Raw genomic sequence first — 14,341 nt, forward strand, 5'->3', positions numbered from 1 at the left:
CCAGCGATTAATTTTATGACTATTATTTTAAATTCATTTTCTGTTACATTGCTTAAATGGTTTTTGATCAGTTCGTTAGCTGTCGCTACTTCCTGGAGTTTCTTTTGAGAATTGTTCTGTTTTGTCATCTTGGATAGTCCCTGGAGTGGCGCAGAACTGCAGGGCTCTTCCTCTGTGCTGTCTGGAGTAACTTGCGTTGGTGGGCGGGGCCACAGTCAGATCTGATGTCTGCCCCCAGCCCACCGCTGGGGCCACAGTCAGACTGGTGTGTACCTTATCTTCCCCTCTCCGAGGGGCAGGACTCTCTGTGGAGTGGTGTGGCCCCTGTCTGGGCTACTTGCACACTGCCAGGCTTGTGGTGCTGTTTTGGTGGGATCTGGCATATTAGCTGGGGTCGATCTGCAAGGTGCACAGGGGCGGGAGGGGCAGACTCACGTTGTTGGGTATTTGTGATATGCAAGCAAGTTCCTTGATGTTAACTGGTTCCCTTTGGGATTTTGGCTGGGGGATGGGCGAGGGAGATGGCGTTGGCAAGTGCCTTTGTTCCCCACCAAGCTGAGCTCTGTCCTCCAGGGCTCAACAACTCTCCCTTCCGTTGTTCTCTAGCCCTCCTGCTCTTGGAGCAGAGCTGTTGACTTATAACATTCCAGATGTTAAGTCCCGCTGGCTGTCAGAACACACTCCATCTGCCCCTCTGCTTTTGCAAGCCAGACTCGGGGGCTCTGCCTTGCCAGGCGGGCTGCCCCTCCACCGCCCCGGCTCCCTCCTGCCAGTCCGTGTAGCGCACACCGCCTCTCCGCCCTTCCTACCCTCTTCCATGGGCCTCTCGTCTACACTTGGCTCCGGAGAGTCCATTCTGCTAGTCTTCTGGCAGTTTTCTGGGTTATTTAGGCAGATGTGGGTGGAATCTAAGTGGTCAGCAGGACGCGGTGAGCCCAGCGTCCTCCTATGCTGCCATCTTCCTCCAAAACTCCATCCTCATAGGGTTTCTTGTATGTAATAGTCCTCTCTTGCTGTACGTAACTGTCTTCTCTTGCTGCTTTTAATTTTTTCTCTTTATTGCTGCTTTTGTCATTTTAATTACTATGTATCTTGGTGTGGACTTCCTTGAGTTGAATTTTGGGGGGGACTTTCTCTGCCTCCTAGATATGGATCTCTACTTCCTTTCCCAGATTAGGGAAGTTTTCAAATTTATTTCTTCAATAAATTTTCTGCCCTCTTATCTCTCTGTTCTTCTTCTGAGATCCCTATGTTGTGGTTGTTATTATGCAAGATGAAGTCAATGTTTTCTGTAAGACTATTTTCAATCTGCATAATTCTCTTTCCTCTCCTTTGCTCAGGTTGGTTACTTTCAATTACTCTGTCTTCCAAGTCATTAATTCATTCCTCTGTTTCATCTAACCTGTCACTTATTACATTAAATATATTTTTTATTTTATTTATTGTGTTCTTAATCTCTGATTTGTTCTATTTTATTTCTGTGTTAAGGGTTTCACTGATGTCTTCCTTTCTTTTCTCTAGTCCAGGGAGTATTTTTATGATCATTACTTTAAATTCTCTATGCAACATATTATTTATGTCTCTTTCACTTTTGTCTCTTGCTGAGGTTTGGTCCTGTTCTTTCATTTGGGAGATGTTTTTAATCTCCTCATTTTGTGTGATTTTCTGTGTCTTTATATGCGTTCTGAGAAAGTCAGCTACTTCTCTTGCTCTTAATGATAAGTCTTATGAAGAAGAGGTCCTGGAGTGCCCTGCAGTGCATTGCCTTCCATTCCCACTGGTGCTTCAGTAAGTATCTCCTACGCACATTGCATGTACTCTGCTGTTGACTCTTAACATCTTTTTCCTTCAGTTCAATTTTGCAGAGGCTCTTTTTGCCTAATGTGTGCAGTGTTTGGTTCCCAGTAGTGGTCGGGCACGATTTAAACAAGGTGTGTGATGGTCTGCTTCCAAAATGAGACCCACTGCCACTACTGCCAGAACTGAGATCCCACAATAGGTGTGGATCAGGAGACGTGGTGCTTCTGAGGTTTTCCCTGGTCTTCTGAGGGAGGGGACCCACAGTGTAGAGACTCAGATGAGTATGACTATGAAGAGTGGATCCGTGGAAGCACAGGGGTTGGGGCTTGTTGTAAGCAAATTAGGTAAAGAGTGTTGGTGCTATGATGGTTCTCACAGGTGGCCTTTGTTTATGCTGGGGAGCTGGGGAGGGAAATGGTGCTTGCCAGCTCCTTCATTCCTGGAAGGGTCTTCCCATGATCCCTGTGTCTCTGAGCCATGCTCTGAGATGAGCAAATCACTCACCTTCATGTCTGTCCCCATTGTTTTCCAAACTGCTGGCTCTACAAAGTATCTGCATAAGCTGTTTGTTGTGCTATCTCTTTAAGGGCAGGGTACAGTTCCTAAAGCTTTGGGGTTCTCCAAGAGCCAAACCTTCCAGTTTTTTAAATTCCAGGCTTTAACTCTTGCTGGTTTTAGGAACTCATGAAATTCAGCCACTCTCACTTTCGAAGGCAAATATTACAGAGATTCATCTTCCCTGTTCCTGGGCTCCCTGGTGTGAAAGTCTGTTTTCTGCCCTTTCCTGTACCACCAACTCCCTCCCCACCTTGGATGGCTACTAAGGTGGGGAGGGCTCAAAGGAGTCCATTTTGCTCCCAGATCACTCCTTCACCCCTTCTACATTCTTCAAGGTGGCCTCTTCCCTGCCTTTAGTTGTGGAGTTTGTTCTTCCAGTCTTCAGGTCATTTCCTGAGTTATTTACACTGATACGGGTGTTACCTAGTTGTATCCATGGGACAAGGTGAGCTTAGGGTGCTCATACTCTGCCATCTCTCTCCTACTGTTCTTATATCTGTGTTACCTCATTGTTCCCTTTTAATATTTTTAATCTTATAGTAATTATTAAATGAGGTAACTATTAAAATATGTTTAAATAACTGTTGTGGTTTTTTATTTCCTGACTGGACATGATATACATGTAGTTTTTTATTCTAATCACTTTTACAGTTTTTTGTTTGGTTTTCTGCATTTTCACTATGATGTACCTAGTTGCAGTTTTCTTTGTATTTATTTAGCTTGGGGTTTGTATCTCTTCTTGAATCTGTGACTTTTTTTATTTTCATTACTTACAGAAAATTCTAGGCCATTTTATCCTCAACTGTTGCCAATTCTTTCTTCCTTTTTATATTATAACTCCAGTTTCACATCTGTTAACTGTTTTCACTGTGTTCCACAAGTCTCATTTGCTCTTTGTTGCTTTTTTTTTAAAGTTTTTCTCTTTTTGATTTATCTGTATATATTCTACTGTGGCTTAATTTCCAGTTCGGTCATTTATATTTCCTGTGTTTAATCCACCATTTTACTCATTTAAAAAGTCCTTAATTTTATTAACCTTTGGTTTCAGTTCTACAATTCCATTTGTAATTTAAAAATAACCTCTGTAGTTCTATCAGATTCGCTTTATAGATTTAAAACTTAGGTATATCAACGTTTCAGAATGAATACTTTCCTTTTATCATAATGAAATGTCCTTCCAAGTCCTTTGCAAGACTAATCTTTTTACAAATGTGCTACCTTCTGGTATTAAGTTAGTTAACACTTGATTTACTTTTGTTTGCAACTGCCAATATATCTTTATCTGTTTATCATGGTTTTTTGAATATTTTCAATTACTTTTTGAGGTAATTGTAAATTTATGTATAGTTATAAGAAATAACACAGTAAGATCCCCTGTACCCTTCACCCAGTTTCCCTCAATGGTAACAATTTGCACAACTGTAGAAGAATATCACAAACAGGAAATTTACATTGATGCAATTTATTAATTTATTCAAAATTCACCAGTTTTACATATATCCAATTGTGTGTATTTAGTTCAATACACTATATCACAGGCTTGGATTGATGTATCTACTATTATAGTCAAGATGCAGAACAGTTTTGTTATCACAAGGATCCCCGAAGCTGTCCTTTCATAGCCACATCTACTACCCTCTCCCTACTCCACTGTTACCCTTAACCCCTGACAACTACTAACCAGCTCTCCATTTCTAGAATTCCTTCATTTCAAGTGTTTTCTCTTTTTTTGAATTAGAATATTTCAGTTCAATTTGTTATAGTGTCAAATGGATTTACAAGTTCAATTTATTATGGTGTCAAATGGATTTACAAATATTGTACTTACCATTCTGCTAACACAATGTGAAAATTTAAGAGGGATATTTTTCTCCAGTAAAACTAGGGTTTCACAGTCTTTGATATGTGATGTTAAAGTTATACAGGCAGAACTGTATATATGTAACTTTTTAGGATTAACTTTTTTCACTCATCATAATTCTCTGAAGATTCATCCAGATTATTACATGTATCAATAAGTTTGTTACTATTCATTACTGAATAGTATCAGTTTGTTAAACCATTCACCCACCAAGGAACATCTGGGTTGCTTCTAATTTGGGGCTATTAAAAATAAAGTTATAATGGACATTGATGTACAAATTTTTGTGTAAACTTAGATTTACATTTCTATGACATAAATGCTTAGGAGTACAACTACTGGATCCTATGGCAGTTGCATGTTTAGTTTGATAAGAAGCTGCCAAATTGCTTTCTAGAGTGGCTGAACCATTTTACATTCCTACTAGCAATATCTCAGTGATGAAGTTTCTCTCTGCATTACCACCAGTATTTCATGATATCACAGTTTTTTTTTAATTTTAACTGTACTTATAGATGTGCAGTGATATCTCATTGTGGTTTTAATTTGCATTTCCTGATTAGCCAATGATGTTTAACATCTTTTCAAGTGCTTATTTGCCATCTGTACAAACCTTTTGGTGAAATGCCTCTTCATGTCTTTTGTCCATTTTCTAGCTATACTTTTTAGTGTATTTGCTGTTTTGAGAGTTCTTTATATAGTCTTGATACTAGTCCTTTGTTAAATATGAGGTTGCAAATAATTTATCCCTGTCTGTAGCTTATATTTCATCTTCTGAACAAGGTCTTTTGCAGAGCAATAGTTTTACATTTTAATTAGGTTCTGCTAATTCATTTTCCCTTTGCTTGTGGTACCTACTCTAAGGACTCTTTGCCCAGAGCTATATCCCAAAAACTCTCTCCTTTGTTTAAGGTTTTGTAGTTTTGCATTTTACATGGAGTTAATTTGTGTATAAGGTATAAATTTTAGTTTGAGGTTTTTATTATTGTTGTTGTTGCATATGTGTGTCCAATTGCTCCAACATCATCTGTTGAGAAGACATCCTTCCATTGAAATATTTTTGTACCTTTGTTAAGAATCAGGCATATTTGTATGAGTCTACTTCTGGGTTCTCTATTCTCCACAGATCTACCTATCACATTGTCTAGATTATTCTACCTATATATTAATCTTTAATATTGTTAATCAAATTGTTCCAGATCTGGCCATTGGGAGCTCTTTCAGTCAGCTCCTGTGTCCCTTTGACATATCCCCATAGGTTTTTTTTTTTTTTAGCACTTTTTAACTTTTTGGTGGTACAAGGTATTACAGGCTCATCTTTGCATTCCCTGACCCATCCCCTCAATTAGCCATTTCTCTAAGGACTCTTGGTTTCTTTTATTAGAGTGGCATTAGAAGTGAAGATATGGGTGTTGGATGTGCTCATTATTTTTTTTTTTGATGTTTATTTCTTTTTGAGAGAGCGTGCACAGGGGAGGGGCAGAGAAAGAGGGATACAGAGGATCCGAAGTGGGCTCTGCACTGACAGCAGAGAGCATGATGCAAGGCTCAATTATGCCCTGAGCCACCCAGGCACCTCTGGATGTGCTCAATATTACTGGATTGTCATTGCTTCTAAGCCTTCTCAGCAGTTAGGGCTTAGAAGTATATGTGTATATGCTAACCTAAGTATACACACATATCTATAGTTAGTTCTATATTTACCCATCTCTATATTTAGCTAAACATGAGTTCATACTGATGTTTCCAACTCTGATATATAATCACATGCTTTATCCAAGCCTTCACTTCTTGCCTATTGGGATCACATTAAATCTGTGGATCAAAATGGAAAGAATTGACTTCTTAACAATATTGAGTCTTCCCATCTATAAACATGAAATATCTCCATTTATTCATCTCTTTGATTTCTTTTACCGGTGTTTTATAGTTTTCCACATATAAATCATATACATATTTTGTAAAATATATATATTTTAAATTTTTGAGTGCTATTGAAAATGATTATTTTTTTTTCAAATTTCTTGATGTAATTGTTGCTAGTTGTATTTTGTGTTGACTTTTGTGTATTGACTTGTAAGCAGTGACTGCTGCTATATGTGATTAGTTCCAGGAGTCTTTTTGTAGATTCTTTTGGTTTTCTACATAGACATTCATGTCATCTGTAAATAAGAACAGTTTTCCTCTTTTCCAGTCTACATAATTTTAATTTTTTTCCTTATCTTATTTTACTATATAGGACTATCTAGGACTTCCTGTATGATTTTGAATATGAGTGGTGAGAGAAGACATCCTTGTCTTGTTCCCAATCACTGGGGAAAAGACTTCAGTCTTTTTCTGTTAAATATGATGTCAAATACTGGAGTTTTTAAAAATATACTTTTTATTAGCATGAGGAAATTTCCTCTATTCCTGGTTTTTGGAGTGTTATGTGTTATGTTTTGTCAAATGCCTTTTCTACATCTATTAAAATAATCATATACTTTTTTTCTCAATCTATTAATTCATTACTGACTGACTTACAAATGCCAAACCTGCTTTGTGTTTCTGGAATGAATCCCACTTGGTTATGACACATTATCCTTTTGATATTTAGCTGGATTTAATTACTAATCTGTTATTGTTGATATTTGTTTGCATCCCATGAAATATTGGTCTGTTGTGTTTTTCTTTAAATGTATTTATTTTTGGTATTATGGTGATACTTATAAGATATGTTGGAAAGTGTTCCCTCTTCTATTTTCTGGAATTGATTGTGAAAAATGAGTATTGTTTCTTTCTTAAATGTTTGGTAGAATTTACCAGTAAAACCATCTGAGATAAGAATGGTGATTTCTCTTTTTTAAAGGTTCTGGGGCGCCTGGGTGGCCCAGTTGGTTAAGCATCTGACTTCGCTCAGGTCATGATCTAGCAGTTCATGAGTTCAAGCCCTGCATTGGGCTCTGTGCTGATAGCTCAGACACTGGAGCCTGCTTCAGATTCTGTGTCTCCCTCTCTCTCTGCCCCTTCCCTGCTTACACTCTGTGTCTCTCTTTCTCAAAAATAAATAAACATTAAAAAATTTCTTTAAAGTTTTTTAAGTAGTAATTCAATATTTTAATAGATATAGGGTTTTTACAGTTATCTATTTCTCCTTAAGTGAGTTTTGGTAGTTTGTGTCTTTTAAAAGTGCTGCTGTGATAAAGTCTCATTCTTTTAGTAGGCCTGTGTCTCAGAAGTATGGTTTGCACACGTGTTTCTGTCTTTCCTTCGGGGATATGGCTTTTTTTGTTTTGTTTTGTGTTTTGTTTTTGGGGGATTTTGTTTTGTTTTGTTTTTGCCCTTGTTTCTGCTGTCTTCCTTGGCTCAATGGCTCCAATCTACTTCCATAGAGCCCTGGTTTCTATTGACTATGTTTTTCTCCCCCTTAGGTTAAAAAGGAAGACAGAAAGGCTGAAGAGGTTTAGAACAGAGAATTCCCTTCCCCCAGGTGGAATAAACTTCTAATTCACTCTGGTGAGTCTTTCTGCTGGAAAGCAAGCTTATGTTATGGAGAAAAACCTGGGAGGTTTTCTTAATTAACTTTTTCCTTCTGCCTGCTACAGCTAAGGCTCCACACAGGAGAACATGATAGGGAACCTGGTAGGGTTCCTGAAAGAAAAGCTCATGAAAATGTGTGGAACCTTCTATGATTGCAGCCCCAAGGATTTTCTCACTCTCATGTTAGTTCACATTCAGCCTCCAGCAATTCATTAAATTTACTGGTGAATAAGTGGTCTTACTGCTTATAGCATCCAGATGCTTCTGTTCCAAGTAAGCGTATCTTACATGCTATTTATCTCAGAATGTGGCTTTCTCCTAGTGTGGTATTTTCTCCTATGACACCAGTTATCTGATGAGTCAAGGAAAATTACTGATTTTCAGTTTGTCCAGTTTTTTCTTACTGTAAGGATGGGAGTGATGTCTTCCAATCTCTTTATTTGTTAAGGTTAAAAACAGAAGTCATCCTCTCTATGGTTTCTGACTCTATAATTATATGCATAGTTTCATTCCTAATATCAATGATTTGTATTTTTATCCTCTTTTAAGAATTAATATTTAATTACATAGTTAAAACATAAATGACTTCTGAAAATTTACAATATTATATGATAATAATGTCCCAATTCACTACTTGCATCCATTCTAGTCCTCAACTGCCTTTATTTGTAACTCTTTTGTTACATTTGTGCATACCCTCCTATGCATGTATTTATAGTTATATCTTAATAGAAAAAAATTAATATCATTTGCCACATAAAAGTAGATGTTAAACAATTATATTATTACAGAAATTTAGGCCTATAAATTATTTTTTCCAATCCATTGTAATGCATTTAGATCCTACTCATTCTTTTTTTTTAATTTAATTTTATTTTTTAGCTTACTTCCAAGTTAGCATATAGTGCAAAAATGATTTCAGGAGTAGGTTCCTTAATGCCCCTTACCTATTTAGCCCATCCCCCCTCCCACAACCCCTCCAGTAACCCTCTGTTTGTTCTCCATATTTAAGAGTCTCTTATGTTTTGTCCTCCTCCCAGTTTTTATATTATTTTTGCTTCCCTTCCCTTGTGTTCATCTGTTCTGTGTCTTAAAGTCTTCATATGAATGAAGTCATATGATATTTGTCTTTCTCTGACTAATTTCGCTTAGCATAATACCCTCTAGTTCCACCCACGTAGTTGCAAATGGCAAGATTTCACTTTTTTTGATTGCCGAGTGACACTCCATTGTATATATATATACCACATCTTCTTCAACCATTGATCCATCGATGGACATTTGGGCTCTTTCCATACTTTGGCTACTCATTCTTTTTGATGGATACATACTATTCTATTTTTGGAATAGACCATAGATGTATTCATTCCCTCTTTATGGATTTCTTGCTTCTTTCCAGATTTTTTAAATGACAAAAGATAGTGCAAATAATAATGGAAGAGCCTCCTGGAAGCATGGGCAATACCTTGTCTTTGAACACAATTAAAGGATCTCTGTATGTGATGAAACAATCACTTGCCTAGTACCTTTACCTCAAGGTTGATAATTATGGAAAATACTCTTATATTTTAATCCAATACACCATTACTGAAATAATTACAATTACGGGATCTTTGTGGAAGTCTAATCTATTGTGGTTTTCTGAATATTTAAGCATCTTTCATTAAAATTTATTGCTGCATTGTAGGCAGGAGTATGAGTTCTACTGGGGAAATGGTCTGTGAATGGGTAAGGGTTCACATCAGAATTTTTAAAAATCCATCCAAATAAAAATAAAATGAGGCTTTTTATCAAGTACAAATGTTGTTTTCTACAACTTTTGTTGTTTCTTGGAAAGTGCCCTGAAGGTTTCTTTATGGATGCAAAAGTTTTCTAAATTATTTATTTGTTCAATGAAGAATTGAGAGATGGCCCTCCACATGGGAATAAGTTTTTGTATTTGGGACATATTATAAAATTGGGGCAAGTGAAACAAGTCTAAACTTTTCCTTTTCCTTTTAATCTGTGGAAATTTCATGATTTTAAGGCACTTTGCCATTTAATTATTATATATTTATAACACTCCCAAATGGGCAAGACCTCTTTGAAGATAACTATGAAAATTTTCTGAAGAACATAAGAGAAAATTTGTATAGTTATAAATTTTAAATGTATAGCTATAAATTATAAGTTAGTATAGTTGTATCTTGTATAGCTACAACTTAAACTTTCATTTAGTGTCATCTGAATACATTCTGAAATATTTTTAATCTAAACTTGACAAGGCTGTTCATTCATGTAGAGAAGGAAAGTTGCAAAGTTATTATGTATTTTTAAAAGAATATAAACTTGGACTTTCTTACAATATAGGTATTTGTTTATTCTTATTTTTGTGAAATATTTGCCTTGTGGAAGGCTTTCTAAAGGTTATAGCCCACAATAAGATATTTTACTGTTTAGCAAAAGATGATAATTATTGGTATCATTATCTGCTTATCTATCTATCCATAACATCTATCTAAATATCTATCCATGTATAAAGAAAATGGTGCCCCTATTGCCATAGAATATAAAATGAAACATATTTTGGAAGACTACAGGCAAATCTGCTTAAAAAGGAAGCAGTAATGGAGTAAGAGGACAGGACAATTCAATCTTTTTATCTTACAGATGTTTCTAGTATTTTCTGTATGTATTACTTTTGTAATCATAAAAATAACTGAAATTAAATTTTTTAAATATGGGGTTATATTCCTTTGAACTAATTTCCAAAGATTATTTAGACCCATATGAACAAGGGAAGATGTTTAAAAATTCTGTTTACCTCTCTAGAAAAACCATTTTTTAAATTTTTTTTGATGCTTATTTATTTTTGAGAGAGAGAGAGACAGAGTGCAAGCAGCAGAGGGGCAGAAAGAAAGGAGTCACAGAATCTAAAGCAGGCTCCAGGCTCCGAGGTGTCAGCACAGAGCCAGACACAGGGCTCAATCTTGTCAACTGCGAGAACATGACCTGAGCCAAAGTCGGACACTTAACCGACTGAGCCACCCAGGCACCCCAGAAGAACCATTTTTAAACAGTATGTGAATATGTACTTGAATAAAATAAAAATTTGCAAGTATATAAACCTGAATTTTAACACTGACCATCTCTCTGTGATGGAATTTCTAATGATACAGTATATATTTCCATGATAGTTTTCAATATCTTATTCGACTATTTAGTAAGCAATTTTATAATCAGGAAAAAAAGTTGAAAATAGCATGTTTTTGTTAACACACACATGCACATATAGCCTTGTCTTTACATGAGGGTGAAATTTTTCATGGGCTGGAGAGTACTTCCTATGTACCTGTTGTGACTACTTTCCTGACTGACTGGATTGTTTTCAATCCCTGGATATTTAAGTCACAAAGCTAACTTCAGTTAGGAGGTAATGCTTATCTGTATATCACTATTTTCTCTGGACAAAGAGAAAGAAAAATAGAAAGGGGGATAGAGATAAATTTTTATCAGTTTTTGAGGTGAAATTTATGTATAATAAACTGCACTAATTCAAAGTGTAGAGTTCACTGAGTTTTGGAAAACATATACCTCCATGTAACTACCACCAAATTTAAGATAGAAAAAATTTCCATCAACCCCGAAAGTTCCCTTTTGCCCCTATGCAGTCAATACTGCCTCTACCCACTTTAGGCAACTGGTGTTATGATTTTGGTTACTACAGAGTAGTTTATATTTTCTAAAACTCTAAAAGAATTTCTAAAAGTGTGGAATTAGTGAGTCATATGGTAAATTTATGTTTACATTTTCTAATAAAAAGCTCAGGCATGCAACCACACCACTATATTTCATTCTTGGAAAACAGTAGCAGCTAGACAATGAGCCTGTATATCTGATTACTACTGATCCTTTTCTGAATTCAGTTTGGCTACACATTTAATTCTAGTCTAACCCAGACCTTCTCCTATGTATTGCATCTAGTACAAGATAACTGCTTGTTCCTATAGATTTCCTGATTATAGTCTCGTTTCTACATCCTTTGCCTAATGATAGAAGTTCCCATTGAGAAATGAACTTTATTTTCTCATCCATTGATTTTAAGATTATCCATTTCATTGCATTGGCCAATGAGATGTAAGTTGTGGTGGCACAATCAGAGATCTAAAAAAGCACTTTTGCATTTCAGCCTTAATACTTGCACTTTGGCATCACCATGAGAATATGCCAAGGCTAAGTTAATGGAATATAAAAGACAAATGCACCAGAGCCGGAAAATCCTAGGTTTCTGAAATGAGGACTGTCCAAATCAGCCGACAGCCAGACAACACACATACATGCAAGTGAACCCAGCCATAATCACGAAAACTGCCCAGTTGAATCCACACTAAAATGCTCACCTGCACACTCATATTCTAAATGGTTATTGATATGTCACTGAGGTCTGTTAGGTTTTTTTTAAAGCAGCATTATTATGACAACAGATAACTGATATGGAATGTAATGCTAAAATTCATACACCTTAAAAAAATGATGCTAGGAGTTAGGTCTCTTATAATAATGTGAAGCTAAGATTAAGAAAATGATTTTTAAATAAGAGTGATGAAGACATCCCAACCACATTACTACATTCTATACTCAGATTAATAAAGTCAGAGAAAAGAGATGTAGTATAAAACAGTTTATCCAGGGTTGCCTGGGTGGCTCAGTCAGTTAAGCGTCTGACCCTTGATTTCGGCTCAGGTCATGATTTCGAAGTTCATGAGTTTAAGCCGTGTGTTGGGCTCTACACTGACACTGCAGAGTCTGCTCGGGATTCACTCTTTCTCCCTCGCCCTCTGCCCTTCCCCTGCCCTCTCTCTAAAAATAAATAAACTTAAAAAAAAAAAAACAGCTCATCCAGTATATGAAATTAGTCACATGACTAGGAAGTTGTGAACCCAAAATGGGAACCCTGATTTTTCTGCAATCACAGCAGGTGAACATACTGTCTCTACCAGTCATTACTGCCTCAGGGACTAGAATCTGGTCTTGTAGAAGACGGGTTGGTCTTAACCATGCTCCATATTTTTCAGTAAGAAGTATTTTAAACATTAAACCTCTCTCTCACAATTTACCTCCAAAAAAGTAGAAAATACAACCATGTGTTCAGGGCAGAACTGCAGCCAGCATTGCTAGTTGGAAAGAAATTAGATCCTAGATCATCACCCAGCTATAGCCACCATGCCTGTATGCAGACTTTCTTGAGTGCACAGAAAGTTCCACCAACCTTGCCTAAGAACGTTCTCCAGCCTATGGAAAATTGCCCTCTCCTAAATGTGTGTGCGTGTGTGCATGCACAATAAAATGGAATAGGCTCTTTTCAGAACCATTTTACTTAAAAAAAACTGGTCAATAATAATTTTAAAAGATGCTAAAAATTAAGAAAATATACATCATCAATGGTCACATAATTAAGATAATATTTGGATCTATAAACTTCTAAATTTTAATTTTATAGAAAAATTGTTATTTTAAACTTAACAGTCTATTTTATAGATTCGTCATAATTTGAGTGTCATTTTGAAAGAATATATGTTCATCTTTTAAGCTTATAAGTTACAGTTGTTTTTCTGATTAAAAGATAATAAATTTTCAAGATATAAAAGCAGGGAAATGATAAAATGAGAATTTTAAATTGTCATGTCTTCTCATTCTTTAAAGCCTTCCCAAGACAACATTTTAAAAATATGTTGCACAAATTCTTGTATGCATTGTTTGTTTTATGTTTTGTGCCAATAGGAAAGAAAAAACTCTCTTTTTCTCTGTCTTTCAATCTCAACAAAGATACCGATACATTAGAAAAAAACCAGGGGGTGCCTGGGCGACTCAGACGATTAAGAGTCTGACTCTTGATTTCTTCTTTTTTTTTTCATTCTTTTTAAATTTTTTTAAGTTTATTTATTTTGAGAGAGAGAGAGAGAGTGAACACAGGGTAGGGGCAGAAAGAGATAGGGAGAGAGACACAGAGAGAGAGAGAGAGAGAGAGAGAGAGAGAGAATCCCAAGCAGGCTCCTCACTGTCAGCACAGAGCCCAGCACAGAGCTCGAACCAAAAAACTGTGAAATCATGACCTGAGCTGAAATCAAGAGTCAGATGCTTAACCAACTGAGCCACCCAGGCACCCCCAGACTCAGACTCATGATTTCGGCTCAGGTCATGGTCTCATGGTTATGGGATTGAGTCATAAAATAACATAAACGTAAAATAGGATAACACAAAATTTACTTAAGTGTAAAATTAAATAATTTTAGATAAAAATTAGAAATTTATGCAACTATTACCACAATTTATACATTCTATTCAATTTTAGAAATTTTGCAACACCTCAAAAAGATCCTCTGTGCCCATTTTCAGTCTATCCTTGCTTCCTATCCCAGACCCAGGCAAACATTAATTCACCTTCCATTTCTATGAATTTGCCTTTTCTGGACATTTCATATCATTTGAAACATACAATATATGGCCTTTTTCACTGGATTTCTTAACTTAGCAAAATGTGTTCAAAATTCATCCAAATTATAGCATGAATCTGTACTTCATTCTTTTTATATGGTCAAATAATATTTCACTGTAGAGATAGAA

At 36.1% G+C, this 14,341-nt stretch overlaps 1 protein-coding gene across 3 annotated transcripts in view; it reads left to right on the plus strand.

Annotated features, from left to right (window-relative positions):
• LOC122235394 (small ubiquitin-related modifier 2-like) overlaps positions 1–14,341 on the plus strand; it is a 154,563-nt gene that overhangs the window by 89,741 nt on the left and 50,481 nt on the right. For 2 of the 3 annotated variants that reach the window (XM_042974631.1, XM_042974632.1), the window contains one exon: positions 7,630–7,714. The gene's annotated coding sequence lies outside the window, so the exon portion shown is untranslated. Of the gene's footprint in view, positions 1–7,629; positions 7,715–7,803; positions 7,931–14,341 lie in introns of those variants that run through there. The other variant, XR_006213459.1, reaches the window with a different exon arrangement.

Source organism: Panthera tigris, chromosome X (assembly GCF_018350195.1).
Source record: "Panthera tigris isolate Pti1 chromosome X, P.tigris_Pti1_mat1.1, whole genome shotgun sequence".
Lineage (NCBI taxonomy): Eukaryota > Metazoa > Chordata > Mammalia > Carnivora > Felidae > Panthera > Panthera tigris.